Genomic DNA, 17163 nt, shown 5'->3' on the forward strand with positions numbered 1-17163 from the left:
CAAAACAAGAGATTGGAGACATCAAGATTTTGGACGAATTTTTTAAGAATTTTCAAATTTTCAGAAAGGATGTTCCAGATAAGGTCAAAAACGACATACTCAGATCTTCACCAAACTTTGCAGGGATACATTGGATGTCAAGACACGTGGAAAAAACGTACAAAACAAGAGATTGGAGACATCAAGATTTTGGACGATATTTTCAAGAATTCTCAAATTTTCAGATAGGAGGTTCCATATAAGGTAAAAAACTACATACTCAGATCTTCACCAAACTTTGCATGGATACATTGGATGTCAAGACACGTGGAAAAAACGTACAAAACAAGAGATTGGAGACATCAAGATTTTCGACGAATTTTTGAAGAATTTTCAAATTTTCAAATGGGAAGTTCCAGATAAGGTCAAAAACGACATACTCAGATCTTCACCAAACTTTGCATGGATACATTGGATGTCAAGACACGTGTAAAAAACGTACAAAACAAGAGATTGGGGACATCAAGATTTTGGACGAATTTTTTAAGAATTTTCAAATTTTCAGAAAGGAGGTTCCATATAAGTTCAAAAACTTCATACTCAGATCTTCACCAAACTTTGCAGGGATACATTGGATGTCAAGACACGTGGAAAAAACGTACAAAACAAGAGATTGGAGACATCAAGATTTTGGACGAATTTTTCAAGAATTCTCAAATTTTCAGATAGGAGGTTCCATATAAGGTCAAATACTACATACTCAGATCTTCACCAAACTTTGCATGGATACATTGGATGTCAAGACACGTGGAAAAACATACAAAACATAGGATTGGAGACATCAAGATTTTGGTCGAATTTTTTAAGAATTTTCAAATTTTCACAAAGGAGGTTCCATATAAGGTCAAAAACTACATACTCAGATCTTCACCAAACTTTGCAGGGATACATTGGATGTCAAGACACGTGGAAAAAAAGTACAAAACAAGAGAGTGGAGACATCAAGATTTTAGACGAATTTTTTAGGAATTTTCAAATTTTCAGATGGGAGGTTCCATATAAGGTCAAAAACTACATACTCAGATCTTCACCAAACTTTGCAGGGATACATTGGATGTCAAGACACGTGGAAAAAACGTACAAAACAAGAGATTGGAGACATCAAGATTTTGGACGAATTTTTTAAGAATTTTCAAATTTTCAGAAAGGATGTTCCAGATAAGGTCAAAAACGACATACTCAGATCTTCACCAAACTTTCCAGGGATACATTGGATGTCAAGACACGTGGAAAAAACGTACAAAACAAGAGATTGGAGACATCAAGATTTTGGACGAATTTTTTAAGAATTTTCAAATTTTCAGAAAGGATGTTCCAGATAAGGTCAAAAACGACATACTCAGATCTTCACCAAACTTTGCAGGGATACATTGGAGGTCAAGACACGTGGAAAAAACGTACAAAACAAGAGATTGAAGACATCAAGATTTTGGACGAATTTTTTAAAAATTTTCAAATTTTCAGATAGGAGGTTCCAGATAAGGTCAAAAACTACATACTCAGATCTCCACTAAAATTTGCAGCGATACATTGGATGTCAAGACACGTGGAAAAAACATACAAAACATAGGATTGGGGATATCAAGATTTTGGTCAAATTTTTTAAGAATTCTCAAATTTTCAGATAGGAGGTTCCATATAAGGTCAAAAACTACATACTCAGATCTTCACCAAACATTGCAGGGATACATTGGATGTCAAGACACGTGGAAAAAACGTACAAAACAAGAGATTGAGGTCATCAAGATTTTGGACGGATTTTTTAGGAATTTTCAAATTTTCAGATGGTAGGTTCCAGATAAGGTCAAAAACTACATACTCAGATCTTCACCAAACTTTGCAGGGATACATTGGATGTCAAGACACGTGGAAAAAACGTACAAAACAAGAGATTGGAGACATCAAGATTTTGGACGAATTTTTCAAGAATTCTCAAATTTTCAGATAGGAGGTTCCATATAAGGTCAAAAACTACATACTCAGATCTTCACCAAACTTTGCAGGGATACATTGGATGTCAAGACACGTGGAAAAAAAGTACAAAACAAGAGAGTGGAGACATCAAGATTTTAGACGAATTTTTTAGGAATTTTCAAATTTTCAGATGGGAGGTTCCATATAAGGTCAAAAACTACATACTCAGATCTTCACCAAACTTTGCAGGGATACATTGGATGTCAAGACACGTGGAAAAAACGTACAAAACAAGAGATTGGAGACATCAAGATTTTGGACGAATTTTTTAAGAATTTTCAAATTTTCAGAAATGAGGTTCCAGATAAGGTCAAAAACGACATACTCAGATCTTCACCAAACTTTGCAGGGATACATTGGATGTCAAGACACGTGGAAAAAACGTACAAAACAAGAGATTGGAGACATCAAGATTTTGGACGAATTTTTTAAGAATTTTCAAATTTTCAGAAAGGATGTTCCAGATAAGGTCAAAAACGACATACTCAGATCTTCACCAAACTTTGCAGGGATACATTGGAGGTCAAGACACGTGGAAAAAACGTACAAAACAAGAGATTGAAGACATCAAGATTTTGGACGAATTTTTTAAAAATTTTCAAATTTTCAGATAGGAGGTTCCAGATAAGGTCAAAAACTACATACTCAGATCTCCACTAAAATTTGCAGCGATACATTGGATGTCAAGACACGTGGAAAAAACATACAAAACATAGGATTGGGGATATCAAGATTTTGGTCAAATTTTTTAAGAATTCTCAAATTTTCAGATAGGAGGTTCCATATAAGGTCAAAAACTACATACTCAGATCTTCACCAAACATTGCAGGGATACATTGGATGTCAAGAAACGTGGAAAAAACGTACAAAACAAGAGATTGGAGACATCAAGATTTTGGACGAATTTTTGAAGAATTTTCAAATTTTCAGATAGGAGGTTCCAGATAAGGTCAAAAACTACATACTCAGATCTTCACCAAACGTTGCAGGGATACTTTGCATGTCAAGACACGTGGAAAAAACGTACAAAACAAGAGATTGGAGACATCAAGATTTTCGACGAATTTTTGAAGAATTTTCAAATTTTCAGATGGGAAGTTCCAGATAAGGTCAAAAACGACATACTCAGATCTTCACCAAACTTTGCATGGATACATTGGATGTCAAGACACGTGTAAAAAACGTACAAAACAAGAGATTGGGGACATCAAGATTTTGGACGAATTTTTTAAGAATTTTCAAATTTTCAGAAAGGAGGTTCCATATAAGTTCAAAAACTTCATACTCAGATCTTCACCAAACTTTGCAGGGATACATTGGATGTCAAGACACGTGGAAAAAACGTACAAAACAAGAGATTGGAGACATCAAGATTTTGGACGAATTTTTTAAGAATTTTCAAATTTTCAGAAAGGATGTTCCACATAAGGTCAAAAACGACATACTCAGATCTTTACCAAACTTTGCAGGGATACATTGGAGGTCAAGACACGTGGAAAAAACGTACAAAACAAGAGATTGAAGACATCAAGATTTTGGACGAATTTTTTAAAAATTTTCAAATTTTCAGATAGGAGGTTCCAGATAAGGTCAAAAACTACATACTCAGATCTTCACCAACCTTTGCAGGGATACATTGGATGTCAAGACACGTGGAAAAAACATACAAAACATAGGATTGGGGATATCAAGATTTTGGTCAAATTTTTTAAGAATTTTCAAATTTTCAGATAGGAGGTTCCATATAAGGTCAAAAACTACATACTCAGATCTTCACCAAACATTGCAGGGATACATTGGATGTCAAGAAACGTGGAAAAAACGTACAAAACAAGAGATTGGAGACATCAAGATTTTAGACGAATTTTTTAAGAATTTTCAAATTTTCAGATAGGAGGTTCCAGATAAGGTCAAAAACTACATACTCAGATCTTCACCAAACGTTGCAGGGATACTTTGCATGTCAAGACACGTGGAAAAAACGTACAAAACAAGAGATTGGAGACATCAAGATTTTCGACGAATTTTTTAAGAATTTTCAAATTTTCAGAAAGGAGGCTCCATATAAGGTCAAAAACTACATACTCAGATCTTCACCAAACTTTGCAGGGATACATTGGATGTCAAGACACGTGGAAAAAACGTACAAAACAAGAGAGTGGAGACATCAAGATTTTGGACGAATTTTTGAAGAATTTTCAAATTTTCAGAAAGGAGGTTAAAGATAAGGTCAAAAACTACATACTCAGATCTTCACCAAACTTTGCAGGGATACATTGGATGTCAAGACACGTGGAAAAAACGTACAAAACAAGAGATTGGTGTCATCAAGATTTTGGACGGATTTTTTAGGAATTTTCAAATTTTCAGATGAGAGGTTCCAGATAAGGTCAAAAACTACATACTCAGATCTTCACCAAACTTTGCAGGGATACATTGGATGTGAAGACACGTGAAAAAAACGTACAAAACAAGAGATTGGAGACATCAAGATTTTGGACGAATTTTTTAAGAATTTTCAAATTTTCAGAAAGGATGTTCCAGATAAGGTCAAAAACGACATACTCAGATCTTCACCAAACTTTGCAGGGATACATTGGATGTCAAGACACGTGGAAAAAACGTACAAAACAAGAGATTGGAGACATCAAGATTTTGGACGATATTTTCAAGAATTCTCAAATTTTCAGATAGGAGGTTCCATATAAGGTAAAAAACTACATACTCAGATCTTCACCAAACTTTGCATGGATACATTGGATGTCAAGACACGTGGAAAAAACGTACAAAACAAGAGATTGGAGACATCAAGATTTTCGACGAATTTTTGAAGAATTTTCAAATTTTCAAATGGGAAGTTCCAGATAAGGTCAAAAACGACATACTCAGATCTTCACCAAACTTTGCATGGATACATTGGATGTCAAGACACGTGTAAAAAACGTACAAAACAAGAGATTGGGGACATCAAGATTTTGGACGAATTTTTTAAGAATTTTCAAATTTTCAGAAAGGAGGTTCCATATAAGTTCAAAAACTTCATACTCAGATCTTCACCAAACTTTGCAGGGATACATTGGATGTCAAGACACGTGGAAAAAACGTACAAAACAAGAGATTGGAGACATCAAGATTTTGGACGAATTTTTCAAGAATTCTCAAATTTTCAGATAGGAGGTTCCATATAAGGTCAAATACTACATACTCAGATCTTCACCAAACTTTGCATGGATACATTGGATGTCAAGACACGTGGAAAAACATACAAAACATAGGATTGGAGACATCAAGATTTTGGTCGAATTTTTTAAGAATTTTCAAATTTTCACAAAGGAGGTTCCATATAAGGTCAAAAACTACATACTCAGATCTTCACCAAACTTTGCAGGGATACATTGGATGTCAAGACACGTGGAAAAAAAGTACAAAACAAGAGAGTGGAGACATCAAGATTTTAGACGAATTTTTTAGGAATTTTCAAATTTTCAGATGGGAGGTTCCATATAAGGTCAAAAACTACATACTCAGATCTTCACCAAACTTTGCAGGGATACATTGGATGTCAAGACACGTGGAAAAAACGTACAAAACAAGAGATTGGAGACATCAAGATTTTGGACGAATTTTTTAAGAATTTTCAAATTTTCAGAAAGGATGTTCCAGATAAGGTCAAAAACGACATACTCAGATCTTCACCAAACTTTCCAGGGATACATTGGATGTCAAGACACGTGGAAAAAACGTACAAAACAAGAGATTGGAGACATCAAGATTTTGGACGAATTTTTTAAGAATTTTCAAATTTTCAGAAAGGATGTTCCAGATAAGGTCAAAAACGACATACTCAGATCTTCACCAAACTTTGCAGGGATACATTGGAGGTCAAGACACGTGGAAAAAACGTACAAAACAAGAGATTGAAGACATCAAGATTTTGGACGAATTTTTTAAAAATTTTCAAATTTTCAGATAGGAGGTTCCAGATAAGGTCAAAAACTACATACTCAGATCTCCACTAAAATTTGCAGCGATACATTGGATGTCAAGACACGTGGAAAAAACATACAAAACATAGGATTGGGGATATCAAGATTTTGGTCAAATTTTTTAAGAATTCTCAAATTTTCAGATAGGAGGTTCCATATAAGGTCAAAAACTACATACTCAGATCTTCACCAAACATTGCAGGGATACATTGGATGTCAAGACACGTGGAAAAAACGTACAAAACAAGAGATTGAGGTCATCAAGATTTTGGACGGATTTTTTAGGAATTTTCAAATTTTCAGATGGTAGGTTCCAGATAAGGTCAAAAACTACATACTCAGATCTTCACCAAACTTTGCAGGGATACATTGGATGTCAAGACACGTGGAAAAAACGTACAAAACAAGAGATTGGAGACATCAAGATTTTGGACGAATTTTTCAAGAATTCTCAAATTTTCAGATAGGAGGTTCCATATAAGGTCAAAAACTACATACTCAGATCTTCACCAAACTTTGCAGGGATACATTGGATGTCAAGACACGTGGAAAAAAAGTACAAAACAAGAGAGTGGAGACATCAAGATTTTAGACGAATTTTTTAGGAATTTTCAAATTTTCAGATGGGAGGTTCCATATAAGGTCAAAAACTACATACTCAGATCTTCACCAAACTTTGCAGGGATACATTGGATGTCAAGACACGTGGAAAAAACGTACAAAACAAGAGATTGGAGACATCAAGATTTTGGACGAATTTTTTAAGAATTTTCAAATTTTCAGAAATGAGGTTCCAGATAAGGTCAAAAACGACATACTCAGATCTTCACCAAACTTTGCAGGGATACATTGGATGTCAAGACACGTGGAAAAAACGTACAAAACAAGAGATTGGAGACATCAAGATTTTGGACGAATTTTTTAAGAATTTTCAAATTTTCAGAAAGGATGTTCCAGATAAGGTCAAAAACGACATACTCAGATCTTCACCAAACTTTGCAGGGATACATTGGAGGTCAAGACACGTGGAAAAAACGTACAAAACAAGAGATTGAAGACATCAAGATTTTGGACGAATTTTTTAAAAATTTTCAAATTTTCAGATAGGAGGTTCCAGATAAGGTCAAAAACTACATACTCAGATCTCCACTAAAATTTGCAGCGATACATTGGATGTCAAGACACGTGGAAAAAACATACAAAACATAGGATTGGGGATATCAAGATTTTGGTCAAATTTTTTAAGAATTCTCAAATTTTCAGATAGGAGGTTCCATATAAGGTCAAAAACTACATACTCAGATCTTCACCAAACATTGCAGGGATACATTGGATGTCAAGAAACGTGGAAAAAACGTACAAAACAAGAGATTGGAGACATCAAGATTTTGGACGAATTTTTGAAGAATTTTCAAATTTTCAGATAGGAGGTTCCAGATAAGGTCAAAAACTACATACTCAGATCTTCACCAAACGTTGCAGGGATACTTTGCATGTCAAGACACGTGGAAAAAACGTACAAAACAAGAGATTGGAGACATCAAGATTTTCGACGAATTTTTGAAGAATTTTCAAATTTTCAGATGGGAAGTTCCAGATAAGGTCAAAAACGACATACTCAGATCTTCACCAAACTTTGCATGGATACATTGGATGTCAAGACACGTGTAAAAAACGTACAAAACAAGAGATTGGGGACATCAAGATTTTGGACGAATTTTTTAAGAATTTTCAAATTTTCAGAAAGGAGGTTCCATATAAGTTCAAAAACTTCATACTCAGATCTTCACCAAACTTTGCAGGGATACATTGGATGTCAAGACACGTGGAAAAAACGTACAAAACAAGAGATTGGAGACATCAAGATTTTGGACGAATTTTTTAAGAATTTTCAAATTTTCAGAAAGGATGTTCCACATAAGGTCAAAAACGACATACTCAGATCTTCACCAAACTTTGCAGGGATACATTGGAGGTCAAGACACGTGGAAAAAACGTACAAAACAAGAGATTGAAGACATCAAGATTTTGGACGAATTTTTTAAAAATTTTCAAATTTTCAGATAGGAGGTTCCAGATAAGGTCAAAAACTACATACTCAGATCTTCACCAAACTTTGCAGGGATACATTGGATGTCAAGACACGTGGAAAAAACATACAAAACATAGGATTGGGGATATCAAGATTTTGGTCAAATTTTTTAAGAATTTTCAAATTTTCAGATAGGAGGTTCCATATAAGGTCAAAAACTACATACTCAGATCTTCACCAAACATTGCAGGGATACATTGGATGTCAAGAAACGTGGAAAAAACGTACAAAACAAGAGATTGGAGACATCAAGATTTTAGACGAATTTTTTAAGAATTTTCAAATTTTCAGATAGGAGGTTCCAGATAAGGTCAAAAACTACATACTCAGATCTTCACCAAACGTTGCAGGGATACTTTGCATGTCAAGACACGTGGAAAAAACGTACAAAACAAGAGATTGGAGACATCAAGATTTTCGACGAATTTTTTAAGATTTTTCAAATTTTCAAATGGGAGGTTTCAGATAAGGTCAAAAACGACATACTCAGATCTTCACCAAACTTTGCATGGATACATTGGATGTCAAGACACGTGGAAAAAACATACAAAACATAGGATTGGGGACATCAAGATTTTGGACGAATTTTTTAAGAATTTTCAAATTTTCAAAAAGGAGGTTCCATATAAGGTCAAAAACTACATACTCAGATCTTCACCAAACTTTGCAGGGATACATTGGATGTCAAGAAACGTGGAAAAAACGTACAAAACAAGAGATTGGAGACATCAAGATTTTGGATGAATTTTTTAAGAATTTTCAAATTTTCAGAAAGGAGGCTCCATATAAGGTCAAAAACTACATACTCAGATCTTCACCAAACTTTGCAGGGATACATTGGATGTCAAGACACGTGGAAAAAACGTACAAAACAAGAGATTGGAGACATCAAGATTTTGGACGAATTTTTGAGGAATTTTCAAATTTTCAGAAATGAGGTTCCAGATAAGGTCTAAAACTACATACTCAGATCTTCACCAAACTTTGCAGGGATACATTGGATGTCAAGACACGTGGAAAAAACATACAAAACATAGGATTGGGGACATCAAGATTTTGGTCAAATATTTTTAAGAATTTTCAAATTTTCAGATAAGAGGTTCCATATAAGGTCAAAAACTACATACTCAGATCTTCACCAAACATTGCAGGGATACATTGGATGTCAAGACACGTGGAAAAAACGTACAAAACAAGAGATTGAGGTCATCAAGATTTTGGACGGATTTTTTAGGAATTTTCAAATTTTCAGATGGTAGGTTCCAGATAAGGTCAAAAACTACATACTCAGATCTTTACCAAACTTTGCAGGGATACATTGGATGTCAAGACACGTGGAAAAAACGTACAAAACAAGAGATTGGAGACATCAAGATTTTGGACGAATTTTTCAAGAATTCTCAAATTTTCAGATAGGAGGTTCCATATAAGGTCAAAAACTACATACTCAGATCTTCACCAAACTTTGCATGGATACATTGGATGTCAAGACACGTGGAAAAACATACAAAACATAGGATTGGAGACACCAAGATTTTGGTCGAATTTTTTAAGAATTTTCAAATTTTCAGAAAGGAGGTTCCATATAAGGTCAAAAACTACATACTCAGATCTTCACCAAACTTTGCAGGGATACATTGGATGTCAAGACACGTGGAAAAAAAGTACAAAACAAGAGATTGGAGACATCAAGATTTTGGACGAATTTTTTAAGAATTTTCAAATTTTCAGAAAGGATGTTCCAGATAAGGTCAAAAACGACATACTCAGATCTTCACCAAACTTTCCAGGGATACATTGGATGTCAAGACACGTGGAAAAAACGTACAAAACAAGAGATTGGAGACATCAAGATTTTGGACGAATTTTTTAAGAATTTTCAAATTTTCAGAAAGGATGTTCCAGATAAGGTCAAAAACGACATACTCAGATCTTCACCAAACTTTGCAGGGATACATTGGAGGTCAAGACACGTGGAAAAAACGTACAAAACAAGAGATTGAAGACATCAAGATTTTGGACGAATTTTTTAAAAATTTTCAAATTTTCAGATAGGAGGTTCCAGATAAGGTCAAAAACTACATACTCAGATCTCCACTAAAATTTGCAGCGATACATTGGATGTCAAGACACGTGGAAAAAACATACAAAACATAGGATTGGGGATATCAAGATTTTGGTCAAATTTTTTAAGAATTCTCAAATTTTCAGATAGGAAATTCCATATAAGGTCAAAAACTACATACTCAGATCTTCACCAAACATTGCAGGGATACATTGGATGTCAAGACACGTGGAAAAAACGTACAAAACAAGAGATTGAGGTCATCAAGATTTTGGACGGATTTTTTAGGAATTTTCAAATTTTCAGATGGTAGGTTCCAGATAAGGTCAAAAACTACATACTCAGATCTTCACCAAACTTTGCAGGGATACATTGGATGTCAAGACACGTGGAAAAAACGTACAAAACAAGAGATTGGAGACATCAAGATTTTGGACGAATTTTTCAAGAATTCTCAAATTTTCAGATAGGAGGTTCCATATAAGGTCAAAAACTACATACTCAGATCTTCACCAAACTTTGCAGGGATACATTGGATGTCAAGACACGTGGAAAAAAAGTACAAAACAAGAGAGTGGAGACATCAAGATTTTAGACGAATTTTTTAGGAATTTTCAAATTTTCAGATGGGAGGTTCCATATAAGGTCAAAAACTACATACTCAGATCTTCACCAAACTTTGCAGGGATACATTGGATGTCAAGACACGTGGAAAAAACGTACAAAACAAGAGATTGGAGACATCAAGATTTTGGACGAATTTTTTAAGAATTTTCAAATTTTCAGAAATGAGGTTCCAGATAAGGTCAAAAACGACATACTCAGATCTTCACCAAACTTTGCAGGGATACATTGGATGTCAAGACACGTGGAAAAAACGTACAAAACAAGAGATTGGAGACATCAAGATTTTGGACGAATTTTTTAAGAATTTTCAAATTTTCAGAAAGGATGTCCCAGATAAGGTCAAAAACGACATACTCAGATCTTCACCAAACTTTGCAGGGATACATTGGAGGTCAAGACACGTGGAAAAAACGTACAAAACAAGAGATTGAAGACATCAAGATTTTGGACGAATTTTTTAAAAATTTTCAAATTTTCAGATAGGAGGTTCCAGATAAGGTCAAAAACTACATACTCAGATCTCCACTAAAATTTGCAGCGATACATTGGATGTCAAGACACGTGGAAAAAACATACAAAACATAGGATTGGGGATATCAAGATTTTGGTCAAATTTTTTAAGAATTCTCAAATTTTCAGATAGGAGGTTCCATATAAGGTCAAAAACTACATACTCAGATCTTCACCAAACATTGCAGGGATACATTGGATGTCAAGAAACGTGGAAAAAACGTACAAAACAAGAGATTGGAGACATCAAGATTTTGGACGAATTTTTGAAGAATTTTCAAATTTTCAGATAGGAGGTTCCAGATAAGGTCAAAAACTACATACTCAGATCTTCACCAAACGTTGCAGGGATACTTTGCATGTCAAGACACGTGGAAAAAACGTACAAAACAAGAGATTGGAGACATCAAGATTTTCGACGAATTTTTGAAGAATTTTCAAATTTTCAAATGGGAAGTTCCAGATAAGGTCAAAAACGACATACTCAGATCTTCACCAAACTTTGCATGGATACATTGGATGTCAAGACACGTGTAAAAAACGTACAAAACAAGAGATTGGGGACATCAAGATTTTGGACGAATTTTTTAAGAATTTTCAAATTTTCAGAAAGGAGGTTCCATATAAGTTCAAAAACTTCATACTCAGATCTTCACCAAACTTTGCAGGGATACATTGGATGTCAAGACACGTGGAAAAAACGTACAAAACAAGAGATTGGAGACATCAAGATTTTGGACGAATTTTTTAAGAATTTTCAAATTTTCAGAAAGGATGTTCCACATAAGGTCAAAAACGACATACTCAGATCTTTACCAAACTTTGCAGGGATACATTGGAGGTCAAGACACGTGGAAAAAACGTACAAAACAAGAGATTGAAGACATCAAGATTTTGGACGAATTTTTTAAAAATTTTCAAATTTTCAGATAGGAGGTTCCAGATAAGGTCAAAAACTACATACTCAGATCTTCACCAACCTTTGCAGGGATACATTGGATGTCAAGACACGTGGAAAAAACATACAAAACATAGGATTGGGGATATCAAGATTTTGGTCAAATTTTTTAAGAATTTTCAAATTTTCAGATAGGAGGTTCCATATAAGGTCAAAAACTACATACTCAGATCTTCACCAAACATTGCAGGGATACATTGGATGTCAAGAAACGTGGAAAAAACGTACAAAACAAGAGATTGGAGACATCAAGATTTTAGACGAATTTTTTAAGAATTTTCAAATTTTCAGATAGGAGGTTCCAGATAAGGTCAAAAACTACATACTCAGATCTTCACCAAACGTTGCAGGGATACTTTGCATGTCAAGACACGTGGAAAAAACGTACAAAACAAGAGATTGGAGACATCAAGATTTTCGACGAATTTTTTAAGAATTTTCAAATTTTCAGAAAGGAGGCTCCATATAAGGTCAAAAACTACATACTCAGATCTTCACCAAACTTTGCAGGGATACATTGGATGTCAAGACACGTGGAAAAAACGTACAAAACAAGAGAGTGGAGACATCAAGATTTTGGACGAATTTTTGAAGAATTTTCAAATTTTCAGAAAGGAGGTTAAAGATAAGGTCAAAAACTACATACTCAGATCTTCACCAAACTTTGCAGGGATACATTGGATGTCAAGACACGTGGAAAAAACGTACAAAACAAGAGATTGGTGTCATCAAGATTTTGGACGGATTTTTTAGGAATTTTCAAATTTTCAGATGAGAGGTTCCAGATAAGGTCAAAAACTACATACTCAGATCTTCACCAAACTTTGCAGGGATACATTGGATGTGAAGACACGTGAAAAAAACGTACAAAACAAGAGATTGGAGACATCAAGATTTTGGACGAATTTTTTAAGAATTTTCAAATTTTCAGAAAGGATGTTCCAGATAAGGTCAAAAACGACATACTCAGATCTTCACCAAACTTTGCAGGGATACATTGGATGTCAAGACACGTGGAAAAAACGTACAAAACAAGAGATTGGAGACATCAAGATTTTGGACGATATTTTCAAGAATTCTCAAATTTTCAGATAGGAGGTTCCATATAAGGTAAAAAACTACATACTCAGATCTTCACCAAACTTTGCATGGATACATTGGATGTCAAGACACGTGGAAAAAACGTACAAAACAAGAGATTGGAGACATCAAGATTTTCGACGAATTTTTGAAGAATTTTCAAATTTTCAAATGGGAAGTTCCAGATAAGGTCAAAAACGACATACTCAGATCTTCACCAAACTTTGCATGGATACATTGGATGTCAAGACACGTGTAAAAAACGTACAAAACAAGAGATTGGGGACATCAAGATTTTGGACGAATTTTTTAAGAATTTTCAAATTTTCAGAAAGGAGGTTCCATATAAGTTCAAAAACTTCATACTCAGATCTTCACCAAACTTTGCAGGGATACATTGGATGTCAAGACACGTGGAAAAAACGTACGAAACAAGAGATTGGAGACATCAAGATTTTGGACGAATTTTTTAAGAATTTTCAAATTTTCAGAAAGGATGTTCCACATAAGGTCAAAAACGACATACTCAGATCTTTACCAAACTTTGCAGGGATACATTGGAGGTCAAGACACGTGGAAAAAACGTACAAAACAAGAGATTGAAGACATCAAGATTTTGGACGAATTTTTTAAAAATTTTCAAATTTTCAGATAGGAGGTTCCAGATAAGGTCAAAAACTACATACTCAGATCTTCACCAAACTTTGCAGGGATACATTGGATGTCAAGACACGTGGAAAAAACATACAAAACATAGGATTGGGGATATCAAGATTTTGGTCAAATTTTTTAAGAATTTTCAAATTTTCAGATAGGAGGTTCCATATAAGGTCAAAAACTACATACTCAGATCTTCACCAAACATTGCAGGGATACATTGGATGTCAAGAAACGTGGAAAAAACGTACAAAACAAGAGATTGGAGACATCAAGATTTTAGACGAATTTTTTAAGAATTTTCAAATTTTCAGATAGGAGGTTCCAGATAAGGTCAAAAACTACATACTCAGATCTTCACCAAACGTTGCAGGGATACTTTGCATGTCAAGACACGTGGAAAAAACGTACAAAACAAGAGATTGGAGACATCAAGATTTTCAACGAATTTTTTAAGAATTTTCAAATTTTCAGAAAGGAGGCTCCATATAAGGTCAAAAACTACATACTCAGATCTTCACCAAACTTTGCAGGGATACATTGGATGTCAAGACACGTGGAAAAAACGTACAAAACAAGAGAGTGGAGACATCAAGATTTTGGACGAATTTTTGAAGAATTTTCAAATTTTCAGAAAGGAGGTTAAAGATAAGGTCAAAAACTACATACTCAGATCTTCACCAAACTTTGCAGGGATACATTGGATGTCAAGACACGTGGAAAAAACGTACAAAACAAGAGATTGGTGTCATCAAGATTTTGGACGGATTTTTTAGGAATTTTCAAATTTTCAGATGAGAGGTTCCAGATAAGGTCAAAAACTACATACTCAGATCTTCACCAAACTTTGCAGGGATACATTGGATGTGAAGACACGTGAAAAAAACGTACAAAACAAGAGATTGGAGACATCAAGATTTTGGACGAATTTTTTAAGAATTTTCAAATTTTCAGAAAGGATGTTCCAGATAAGGTCAAAAACGACATACTCAGATCTTCACCAAACTTTGCAGGGATACATTGGATGTCAAGACACGTGGAAAAAACGTACAAAACAAGAGATTGGAGACATCAAGATTTTGGACGATATTTTCAAGAATTCTCAAATTTTCAGATAGGAGGTTCCATATAAGGTAAAAAACTACATACTCAGATCTTCACCAAACTTTGCATGGATACATTGGATGTCAAGACACGTGGAAAAAACATACAAAACATAGGATTGGAGACATCAAGATTTTGGTCGAATTTTTTAAGAATTTTCAAATTTTCAGAAAGGAGGTTCCATATAAGGTCAAAAACTACATACTCAGATCTTCACCAAACTTTGCAGGGATACATTGGATGTCAAGACACGTGGAAAAAAAGTACAAAACAAGAGAGTGGAGACATCAAGATTTTAGACGGATTTTTTAGGAATTTTCAAATTTTCAGATGGGAGGTTCCATATAAGGTCAAAAACTACATACTCAGATCTTCACCAAACTTTGCAGGGATACATTGGATGTCAAGACACGTGGAAAAAACGTACAAAACAAGAGATTGGAGACATCAAGATTTTGGACGAATTTTTTAAGAATTTTCAAATTTTCAGAAAGGAGGTTCCATATCAGGTCCAAAACTACATACTCAGACCTTCACCAAACTTTGCAGGGATACATTGGATGTCAAGACACGTGGAAAAAACGTACAAAACAAGAGATTGGAGACATCAAGATTTTGGACGAATTTTTTAAGAATTTTCAAATTTTCAGAAAGGATGTTCCAGATAAGGTCAAAAACTACATACTCAGATCTTCACCAAACTTTGCAGGGATACATTGGATGTCAAGACACGTGGAAAAAACATACAAAACATAGGATTGGGGATATCAAGATTTTGGTCAAATTTTTTAAGAATTCTCAAATTTTCAGATAGGAGGTTCCATATAAGGTCAAAAACTACATACTCAGATCTTCACCAAACATTGCAGGGATACATTGGATGTCAAGAAACGTGGAAAAAACGTACAAAACAAGAGATTGGAGACATCAAGATTTTGGACGAATTTTTGAAGAATTTTCAAATTTTCAGATAGGAGGTTCCATATAAGGTCAAAAACTACATACTCAGATCTTCACCAAACTTTGCAGGGATACATTGGATGTCAAGACACGTGGAAAAAACGTACAAAACAAGAGATTGGAGACATCAAGATTTTGGACGATTTTTTTAAGAATTTTCAAACTTTCAGAAAGGATGTTCCAGATAAGGTCAAAAACGACATACTCAGATCTTCACCAAACTTTGCAGGGATACATTGGAAGTCAAGACACGTGGAAAAAACGTACAAAACAAGAGATTGAAGACATCAAGATTTTGGACGAATTTTTTAAAAATTTTCAAATTTTCAGATAGGAGGTTCCAGATAAGGTCAAAAACTACATACTCAGATCTTCACCAAACTTTGCAGGGATACATTGGATGTCAAGACACGTGGAAAAAACATACAAAACATAGGATTGGGGATATCAAGATTTCGGACGAATTTTTTAAGAATTTTCAAATTTTCAGATAGGAGGTTCCATATAAGGTCAAAAACTACATACTCAGATCTTCACCAAACATTGCAGGGATACATTGGATGTCAAGAAAAGTGGAAAAAACGTACAAAACAAGAGATTGGAGACATCAAGATTTTGGACGAATTTTTTAAGAATTTTCAAATTTTCAGATAGGAGGTTCCAGATAAGGTCAAAAACTACATACTCAGATCTTCACCGAACGTTGCAGGGATACTTTGCATGTCAAGACACGTGGAAAAAACGTACAAAACAAGAGATTGGAGACATCAAGATTTTCGACGAATTTTTTAAGATTTTTCAAATTTTCAAATGGGAGGTTTCAGATAAGGTCAAAAACGACATACTCAGATCTTCACCAAACTTTGCATGGATACATTGGATGTCAAGACACGTGGAAAAAACATACAAAACATAGGATTGGGGACATCAAGATTTTGGACGAATTTTTTAAGAATTTTCAAATTTTCAGAAAGGAGGTTCCATATAAGGTCAAAAACTACATACTCAGATCTTCACCAAACTTTGCAGGGATACATTGGATGTCAAGAAACGTGGAAAAAACGTACAAAACAAGAGATTGGAGACATCAAGATTTTGGATGAATTTTTTA

This window comes from Lepisma saccharinum, unplaced genomic scaffold (assembly GCF_977018435.1).
Source record: "Lepisma saccharinum unplaced genomic scaffold, izLepSacc3.1 HAP1_SCAFFOLD_257, whole genome shotgun sequence".
Taxonomy (NCBI): domain Eukaryota; kingdom Metazoa; phylum Arthropoda; class Insecta; order Zygentoma; family Lepismatidae; genus Lepisma; species Lepisma saccharinum.